Below are 10,906 nucleotides of genomic sequence, written 5' to 3' on the forward strand. Positions count from 1 at the left end.
GATCTCATGATCTTTAAATTTCCCATAAATTGTAGAATTCTGATTAAACTATCTCAAGGCATTTTTCAATTTAAGACTCAAATCATGCATAATTCATGTCCATGAACATATAAAGTTAATGATGGCTTGAAAAATTTGCTGTGACCAAACAGCTGCTTTTGCTGCTTTGGAGCTCTGTGACTATTTGCTTTCCAAATCACTCACCACTGTGGTTTCATATACTTTGGGAAACAATGCCCTAGAGATCAGCGAAGGAGGGGATGGTAGCGGGGACATGGGAGGATGAGAGTGGTTCCGCTCTATCTCTCTGGTTCTACACCCTCTGAGAACACCAATACAGGGCGCTCAATACTGAGGTGGCGATTCCAACTCTGGGAACTTTGTCAAGGACTCCCCTATCTCTTGATGGTTCTTTCATTGATCCTTTGGTTTCTTTGTTTTACTAAGAATGTTATTTCATTTAACCTGCTATAGCTTGTATCCTATTTAAATTGTTTTTCTGGTAATTTTATCCCATTTTACTATCTTCCCACTATCTAAGCATCACGCTTTGACATGCTTCCTCTTTTCACATATCAATGTGCTTTTTAATTGAATATAAAATATATACAGAAAAGTGTATGAAACACAAATGGACAAACTCTCACAAATTGAACTCATCCCCATAACACAACCCAGATTAAGAAATTGAATCCCACCAGCTCTCCGGAAGGCCCCTTCATGCCACCTTCCAGTCACCCGCCCCTTCCTCTCCAAAGGCAATCACTTATTCCAACTTCTACCACCATAGTTTGGTTTTCCCTGTGTTTGAACTGTCATATATAGTATGCACTCTTATGTGTACGACTCATCTTTTTTGTTGCATGTAACAGTAGTTCCTTTTTTTAATGTGTAGTATTTCATTGCATTAATATATCATGATTTATTTAATTCTAATAGACATTTGCATTGTTACTAGTTTTTGTCCATTACAAATGATGCTACTGTGAACATTTTGGAACATATTTCTTGGTGTACATGCGTATGCATTTCTGTTGGGCATATACGTAGAAGTGAAGTTGCTAGTGTGCCATTTGCTCAGCCTTAGCAGATCCCACTTACGGCAGGCAGTTTCCAAGATGGCCCTCGATGATCACTGCCCTCCTGGCATTCACACCCTTGTATTAATCCTCTCCCCTGAGGGTAGACTAGGCTTATTGAATCACTCGTAACAAGTAGAATATGGCAGAGGTGATGGGATGCCATTTTCAGAATGAAGTTATAAAAAGATTGTGGCTTCTGTTTTGAGTGCTCTCTCTCAATATTTTTTGGATGTTTCATTCTAGAGAAAGCCAGGTACCCTATGGAGAGGAAGCCCTAAGAGGAGACTCTTGAAAGTGGGTCTTCCGTGGCTACCAACAGCCATGTGAATGAAGTGGATCCTCCCCAAACTGAGCCTTGAGATGACTGTAGCTCCAGTCAATATCTTCATTGCTACCTTTTGAGATACTGAATCACAACTACCTGGCTCCCAGGTGTGTGATCCACAGAAACTGTGAGATACTAGAAGTTTGTTGCTTCCAGCTCCTAAGTTTTTAGGCAACTTGTTATGCAGTAACAGATAATGATATGCATGTAATAAGCACATAGCCAAACAGGTTTTCAAATGGCTGTATCAATTTGCATTAACAACACAAGCAGTTCCTACTGTTTCACATTCTTGCCAACTCTTTGTCATGTTACTTATTGTGCTGGGTTTTTTTCTGGTTTGTTTTTTATTTTGTTTAGTCATTCCAGTGGTTGAGTAGTAGTGGTTTGGCATTGTGGCTTTATTTTGCTTTCTTTTTTTTTTTTTTTTTTTTTTTTAAGACCTTTAATTAACAGGTGCTTGCAGTTTGTTGACTTTTTTTTTTTTTAAAAATCAAGTAAAATTTTATTACAAATTAAAAAGGAAGTTTTAAAAAATCTCAACCAGATATGAAACAATTTAAAAACTGTTAAAGGTATATTGAGAAAAACCAGGCTCTTTAAAGTAAAACACATTTATTATTACCAAAAAATCTGTCTTTAGGTAAAAAGAATAAAAACCCCGTGCTATGTACATAATACAGATAGTTCTAGTTATCTGGTCAACTGGCAAAAAGCAAGCACTTAAGGCCTTTGGTTTCACTCTTCTGTTCATTTCTTATTGCTGGAATTTCATATGCCTTTCTTCTTGCAGGATGACCACACGGATGATGGCAGAGATGGTAACCCTGCCTTTACACAGCCTGGCCCTGCACGGCTTCCAGAGTGGACCAAATTCTCAGCTGGTGGATCAGCTGCTTTTGTCTCTCCATCCTCTTCATTGCCATCCTCTCTGGGGTGTCTTTGGCGAGGAGGGCCTCTGTCTCACTGGTCTGCCTTGTGCCCCTGTGCCCTGCTTCTCAGCGCCCTCCAGCGCTTCTCCCTCAACAGGAGGGTTGGAACACTGGTCGAGGCCAAGGGGTCTCCGCATGTAGTAAGGTGAGAACCTTCCCTTGCGGTAGGGCCCTGCTGTTGGGCCTGGCCTTGGAGCGCTCTCGGATCCCTGGTTGTGTTCCCCACTCTTTCTGTTCTGGCAATTCCGCGGGTCATTGAGTGGAGGACCCCTGCGACGTGGATGGCGTCTTTAATGGCTATATGGTCTGCTGCGCGTTTACTGCCTTGCACTGGAACTCCACCAGAGCCCGTGACATTCGCTGCCACGCACCGTTTTCTCCTTCAACAACCTCAAACTCCGCAGTCTCTCCATCTCCTACACTGTGAAGGCGTTGCTGGGGTTCTTTGTGGCAGCCTGGTGTACAAATACATCTTCCTTGGTGTCACTCCTGTTGATGAAACCACATCCATTTCTTACATTGAACCATTTTATTGTTCCCAAAACCTTCGTTGCGATGACCTTTACGTCCCCACTGGCAGGTGCTGCCATGCGACGCCACCCAGGCCCCAGTTCCCTGCCTGCTCCCTGTGGTGCCAGGCGTGGTGTCCCCAGCCCTGAGGGGGGCGGAGTCAGGGGCAGCGGCTGTGACTGCCGGGGCTGTGGCAGCTGCGGCTCGTCCAGAGGTGTAAGGGTGACTAGGCGGGCGGCGGCGGCGCTGCTCGGAGTTCTCTGGGGTCTGCTCCTCTCCCGCCAATCGAACTTGCTTCCTTGTTCTGATGAGATTGAATACTTTTCATTGTGTACCACCCTTTGGATATCTTCTTTTGTGAAAAGTCCAATCTTACGCCCAATTTAAAAAATTGGGTTCTCTTTTTTTTTCTTATTGATTTATAATTCTTTACATATTCTGAATCCTTTACCAGTTATATTGATTTCAAATATTGTCTCCCACTCCATGTATCTCTCTTGTTTTCCTCCCCTTAGTATCTTTTGATGAACAGCCATTCTTAATTTTAATATAGCCCAATTCATTACTTTTTAAAATGGCTGCTTTTTGGGTCTAAGAATGTGATTACTTTAACTTCCACACTTAAATTCTACAACCCACCTGGACTGATATTTTGAGTTTGATATTAGGTAAAGGTCAATATTTATTTTTTTCCTATATGGATAGACATTTGGCCCAACTCCTTTCCTTCAACTCTGTAGTGTCACTTTTGTCATAAATCAAGTGCTTGTGTATAAGTAGGGATGTTTAGAGACTAGTGCATTGGTCTATTTGTCAATATCAAACTCTCTTAATTTTCATAACTTTATAATGTCCTGATATCCAATAGCATAATGTCTCCAACTTTCTTTTGCAAGATTGTCTTACCTATTCTTGTCTCTTTGAATTTCTATGTTAATTTAGAAGTTAATTTATCAATGTATAAGCACAAAAAACATCCTGGGAAATTTATTGGATATATATTGAATCTATTTATCAATTTTAGAAGAATGGACATTTTTACAGTATCAAGTCTTCATTTATCTAAGTTGTCTTTAATATCTTTTAATAACACTTTGTAGTTTTTGGTGCAGAAGCTTTGCACATTTTTAAATTTTTTCCTTGGAATTTAATGTTTTCCTTGATATTATAAATGCCATAATTTTTAAACTTAATTTTCTGATAATTGCTGGTACATAAGTACTTTTCTTAGTGCATTGATTTTGTATCCAACACCGACTTTTTATGTGTATTAACCTTGTATTAGGTTCATGATGTATTAGCCTATTTTGATACCACCGGTTCAGCTGGCTAATATTTTATAAATGTTTTACATCTATTTCAACCAGTTATTTAGAAGAGTGTTTTAAAATTATTAAAATCTCTATGCTTGCAGATTGGTTTATTTCTCCTTTGGGGTCTGTCAACTTATGCTTTATGTAGGTTTAGGCTACGTCACTAATCCATGCATCCAAATCAATGCATGCAAATTTAGAATTATTGTCTGGTAGATTCACCTTTTATTAATAATCATTATGAAATATCCTTTATTTCTGGTAATGTTTCCTTGTCTTTTTAAAGTCTACTTTGTCTGATATTTCTACAGTTACACATTTGTTTTCTTTTGGGTTAATGTTTGTGTGGGATATACTTTGCCATAATTTTATTTTTAAACTTTCTATATTCTTGGCTGGGCACGGTGGCTCACGCCTGTAATTCTAGCACTCTGGGAGGCGGAGGCAGGAGGATCGCTTGAGGTCAGGAGTTTGAGACCAGCCTGAGCAAGAGCGAGACCCCGTCTCTACTAAAAATAGAAAGAAATTAGCTGGACAACTAAAAACTATATATAGAAAAAATTAGCCAGGATGGTGGCACATGCCTGTAGTCCCAGCTACTCGGGAGGCTGAGGTTGTAGGATCACTTAAGCCCAGGAGTTTGAGGTTGCTGTGAGCTAGGCTGACACCACGGCACTCACTCTAGCCCGGGCAACAAAGCGAGACTCTGTCTCAAAAAAAAACAAAAACAAAAACAAAATCAAAAACAAATAAACAAACAAAAAAACCTTTTGTTTGTTTATTTGTATATTCTTATACTTGTTTATTTCATAAAAGCAGCATAAAATTTAGTCTTTGCTTTTTCATATAATCTGGTAATCTTTGTCTTTAATCTGCATATTAATTTCATTTATATCAAATGTAATCACTGATATATTTGGTTTTAAATCTACCACTTATGTCTTCTATTTGTTTCTTCTGTGATATTCATTTTCTCTCTTTTCTTGATCCCTTTTAGATTACTTATTATTTTGTTTTGGCCTTATATTTGCTTATTATACACTATTTTACTATTCTTTTACTGGTTATCCTAGAAAATATGACAAGAATCTTTAACTTATTAAAGTCTCATATAAATTAGTACTTAATTTACTACTTTCCAGACGATGCAAGCACCTTTATTTTCATATATCTTTCTCTTACCTTATGTTAATATTTAATTCTTCATATATTTTAAACTCTTAATTCTCCATATATTTTAAATAATGTATTATTGTTTTAAACAATCATTGTTCATTTTGCTCTATCTATGTATTTACCCTTTTCATTACTCTTTATTCCTTCCTGCATTTCCATCTGAGATTATTTATTTTCTTCCTACCTGAAGAATTTTAGTATTTCCTTTAGTGTGGATCAGCTGATGACATCTTCTCTTAGTTTTTGTTTGCTGATAATTTCTTTATTTGATATTCATTTTTGAAGGTTATTTTTACTATGTATAAAATTCTAGGATGTCACCTAAGTGTCCACTGACAGATGAATAATCAAAATGTAGCGCATATATATGAGGAAATATTATTCAGCCTTTAAAAGGAAGGAAATTCTGATACATGCTGCAACATAGATGGACTTTGAGGACATTATACTAAGTGAAACAAGCTACTCACAAAAAGATGAATACTGTATGATTCTACTTATACAAGGTATCTAGGGTACTCAAATTTATAGAAACAGAAAGTAGAATGGTCATTCCCAGGGGTATAGGGGAAGGGAAGATGAGGAGTTTTTGTTTAATGGTATTATGGACTGAATATCTGTTTACCCCAAATCTATACATTGAAACCCTAATCCCCATTGTGATGGTGGCTGGAGGTGGGACATTTGGGAAGTAGTTAGGTTGTGAGGGTGGAGACCTCATGATTAGCATTAGTGTGCCCTTATAAGAAGAGACATGAGAGAGATGGGCTCTCTCTCCACATCATGTGAGGATACAGCAAGAAGACAGCCATTTGCAAACCAAGAAGAGGGTTCACACCAGATGCCAAATCTGTAGGCACTTTGACCTTGGTCTTTTTAACCTCCAGAACTGTAAGAAATAAAGGTTTGTTGTTTAAGCCACTCAGTTTATGGTATTTTGTTATAGCAGCCTGAACTAAGACAAATGGGTATAGAGTTTCAGTCCTGCAAAACAAAAAAATTCTGGAGATTGGTTGTACAACAATGCAAATATACTTAACCATTTTTAAGAGTAAAGTTTGGTAGTGTTAAGATGGTAAATTTTATATTATATGTATCTTATCACAGTTAAATTTTTTTAAATAAAAAGTCTAGGTTTGCAGTTTTTTCTCTATCACTTTAAATGTTATTTTGTTGTCTTTTGGCTTCCATTGTTTCTGTTTAGAAATTAGCTGTCAGTCTTATAATTGCTCCTTACATCTTTTGTTTCTCAATGCTTTTATGCTTTTTTCTGTTTTTAATTTTCAACAGTTTGATTATAATATACACAAGGTAGTTTTGTTTTATATTCTGTAGGTGGTGTGTGGTACTTCTAAAATCCAAAACTTGGTATCTTCAGTTTTGGAAAATTTCCTGCCATTATCTCTTCAAATATCACTTCTTCCCTATTTTCTCTTTCTTCTATTTCTAGAGACTATCTTTTCACTTTCTGTTCTTCTTTTTTTTTTTTTTTTTTTTTTTTTGAGACAGAGTCTTGCTTTGTTGCCCGGGCTAGAGTGAGTGCTGTGGCGTCAGCCTAGCTCACAGCAACCTCAAACTCCTGGGCTTAAACGATCCTACTGCCTCAGCCTCCCGAGTAGCTGCGACTACAGGTATGTGCCACCATGCCTGGCTAATTTTTTCTATATATATTTTAGTTGGCCAGATAATTTCTTTCTATTTTTAGTAGAGACGGGGTCTCGCTCTTGCTCAGGCTGGTCTCGAACTCCTGAGTTCAAACAATCCACCCGCCTCGGCCTCCCAGAGTGCTAGGATTACAGGCGTGAGCCACCGCGCCCGGCTCACTTTCTGTTCTTTATCAGATATTTTTACTAGGGAACAATTCTCCATGACATTTCTACACATTTTGTAAGATCTTTTTAAGAATGTTTGCATAGCAAATCACCTGGATAGAAGTAGTATTTCCTTCCAGGGAAAAGGGTAGCTTTGTTTCCTCACCAGCATATTAAAGATAATGTCTCCCTCTGAAACAAAGATGCCCATAAGTCCCTTGTAAGATTGGGGATTTCCTAAGCTTGGGGTTCCTCAGCTGTGACACAGACTTACTATGTCCACAGCCTCCTCTTAGGCCCACCTCTGTGTCACCCCTGTGGGACTGGGGGTGGGAAGTGGGTTAAAGGGGAACTGATGCCAACAAGAAGCTTTGACTAATAAAGACTTTTGTCTCTTACTCAGGAGTCTGTTTTCTTCCAGCATCTATGAAACTGTGGCAGCCTAACTTGTTAGCTTGCAAGTAGTGTAAAATCTCAGACCCTTCAGAGTTCCTGACAGTTTCCTACCGATTATTTTTAAGCTCACTAATGCTCTCTTTATTGTGTGTCCAATCTGCTGTTAAATGTATTTATTGAGACTTTAATTTCTGTTAGTGCATTTTTTAGTTCTGGAATATCCACTTGGTTCTTCTGTATAGCTTCCAGTTCTCTGTTAAGATTCCCCATCTAATTCCTAATTTTTTTAAAAACTTTCACAGTTATTTTAAAGCGCTTGTTTAACTTTAATATCTCGATTGCCTGTGGGTTTATTTCTATTGTTTGATTTTTTCCCCTTGGTTTTTGATGAGTTTATTTCCATGTTTATCTTATAATTTTTGGTTGAATGTCAGGAATAGTGTATGAAAAACTGTAGAGATAATTTAAGGCTCTGGCTGATGTTGTCTTCTTTCAGAAATGATTTACTTTTGCATCTGCCAGGCAGTTAGGCAGTAGCATATCATCTCAATCCAATCAGGGATTGAAGCTGCTTGAGGCATGATTATAGCCTTTATGAGGGCTGGTCTGTTTTTCACTTTTCACATCCTCCTAGATTGTAGTCTTTCAGGAGTCCCAGGTGGAAACCTTGGGTGTTTATCAAGGCCAGTACTCCTTGGAAAGCCTGGAACTCCAAATTTGGTCTTCCCCAACTTGATGAGTCTGCCGTAAGCTCCGCTCAGCTTTGCAGCCTCTCGGTGGCAGTTTAGGCTAGAAGCAGACTAGCACAATCCAAACAGGGATGGGTATCATTCAAGACTAGGTTTTAGTCTTTGTGATGATTTGCCTTTTCCTGGTTTATTTTATTCAGAGGCACACCTTTTGAGAGGTCTAAAATGAAAGCACAGGGTGTTTAGGAGGACTCTCTATCTTTCTGGGCCTTGAAAGGTTGACTAACTTCTTCGAGTTTGTCTGGGACTTTCTTTTTTTTTTTTTTTTTGAGACAGAGTCTCACTCTGTTGCCCAGGCTAGAGTGAGTGCCGTGGCATCAGCCTAGCTCACAGCAACCTCAAACTCCTGAGCTCAGGCGATCCTCCTGTCTCAGCCTCCCAAGTAGCTGGGACTACAGGCATGCGCCACCATGCCCGGCTAATTTTTTCTATATATATTTTTAGCTGTCCATATAATTTCTTTCTATTTTTAGTAGAGGTGGGGTCTCGCTCTTGCTCAGGCTGGTCTCGAACTCCTGAGCTCAAACGATCCGCCCACCTCGGCCTCCCAGAGTGCTAGGATTACAGGCGTGAGCCACCGCGCCCGGCCTATGTCTGGGACTTTCTTAATTGTGGCACTGAAAGTCCTGAGAAACCCCTCAGTCCCATGAAAACTGGACAGTCAGTCATCCTAGCCTTGAACTCCAATGTTTATCTCAATTTTTATTTCAAATGGCTCAAACCACCGATCAGCTTCTTGGTCTTTTGGCTGGTGAATCAGCAAATGCCTAATGGGTTAAGAGGATGCCCAGTGTCCCCATATACATCAAGGCATTTCCATTGTCAGGTCTTTGAACTTGCTTTTCCCTTTCTTGGCCACTTCTACTAACTCTTCCTGCAACTATCAACATTCATGGCTTAGCTCAAATATCATTTCCTAAGAACAACTTACATAAAGTGGCCCCATTTTTAGGGAAGTTTCTGTCCTAATGCTCTATTATATGTTCTTTACAGCTCTTATCACTATCCCAGATTATTTATTTGATTACATATTTATCACCTAAGCATATATTCCAGGAAATAAGTTCCATAAATCTGGGACCTTGTCTATCTAGTTTGCTTCTGTGTTCTAGTTTGCTTCTGGAACAGTTCCTGAAACTTAGTAGGGCCTCAATAAATGCCTGTTGAATAAATACATGAATGAAAGAATGTCTCCTGCTGAATTGCATTTCCAAAGTTTCTCAAGACCTTAAGGCTGCCTCACTGCAAGTTTGCCACAGTTAATAATTCCTTGACTATTTGGACTCCCTCCCCAGTAGACTGATATTGAGTTGTTTTATAGGGCTCACTTGTCCAATTGGTTTTTCATTTAAACAAATGCTATAGTTTCAATGTCCCCTGTAAAACTCATGTTGAAATTCAGTTGTCATTGTGATGGTATTAGGAGGTGGGACCTTTAAGAGGTGATTAGGTCATGAGGGCTCTCCCCTCATAAATGGATGAATGCCATTATCAAGGGGGTAGGTTAGTTTTCTTGGGAGTCAGTTCCTTGATAAAAAGGATGAGTTGAGCCCAATTTCTCTCTTGCATGGGTGCTCCTTATGGCTGGGATGTGATGCCTTCTGCCATGTTACAATACAGCAAGGAGGCCCTCACCAGATGGAGCCCCTCAGTCTTGGACTTCCCAGCCTCTAGAGCTACGAGACAAATCTCCTTTCTTTATAAGCTACTCAGTCTGTGGTATTCTATTATAGCAGCAGTAAACAGACTAAGACAACCAAAGAGCACCCTACAAGATTCCCCGAAGTTTAACACACAGAATAATTTAAATTCTCTAAGAAATCCATGGCTTAACATCCCATGAACATCTTCATAAGTCCTTCAGAAAAGTCATGCAGGAGTGGCTTTATGTTAATGATCAGTCTGTCAAAGCGAAATGCAAATGATTATGAGTCACTTTGTCGAGTGAGTGTACTGGTGCCGTGGACTATTGATGAGCCCAAGGGAAGAGGTCATGCACTAGCAAACTCATGCTGTGGCAAAGATCCTCATCAGTGTTAGATCTCTGAGAGCTCTTGCCAGCCAATAAGGCTCTAAAGCAAAAATAAAGAAAACCAGAACTGGAGGCTGACTTTGGGAGAATGATTGTGCTGCTATTGTGATGTTGCTCATGAAGTACTTCCCTGACAATAAATGACAGCATTCCTAAAATCTAATTCCCTTGGGATACCTTATTCAGTAAGCTGGAGAATATGTCATCCATGGAGCAGTGGTATGAAGATCTGATGTGGGAAAAACATTTTTATTGCATGCTTACAGAAACCAGGTTAAGAAAGATGTATAAACATAAGTATACAAAAATAATAATAGCTACCATTTTTTGAGAGAACTGAAATCTTTGGAGCTAGCTTCAACCTCTTCAATCTTCTTATATTCTATATTCAGTCCTCCTACAAATTCTGTTGCCTCTACCATTAAAATATATCCACAATGTGATCATTTCCTACCACCTGAACTATTGCCACTCTATTTCAAGGTCTTATCAATTGTTGCCTGAATTATTGCAATAACCTTTAATGGGTATAATCCATTTCTAAATTAGTTGAACATCTAATGATGGCTTGAACAAAAAA

Source organism: Eulemur rufifrons, chromosome 15 (assembly GCF_041146395.1).
Source record: "Eulemur rufifrons isolate Redbay chromosome 15, OSU_ERuf_1, whole genome shotgun sequence".
NCBI classification, from domain to species: domain Eukaryota; kingdom Metazoa; phylum Chordata; class Mammalia; order Primates; family Lemuridae; genus Eulemur; species Eulemur rufifrons.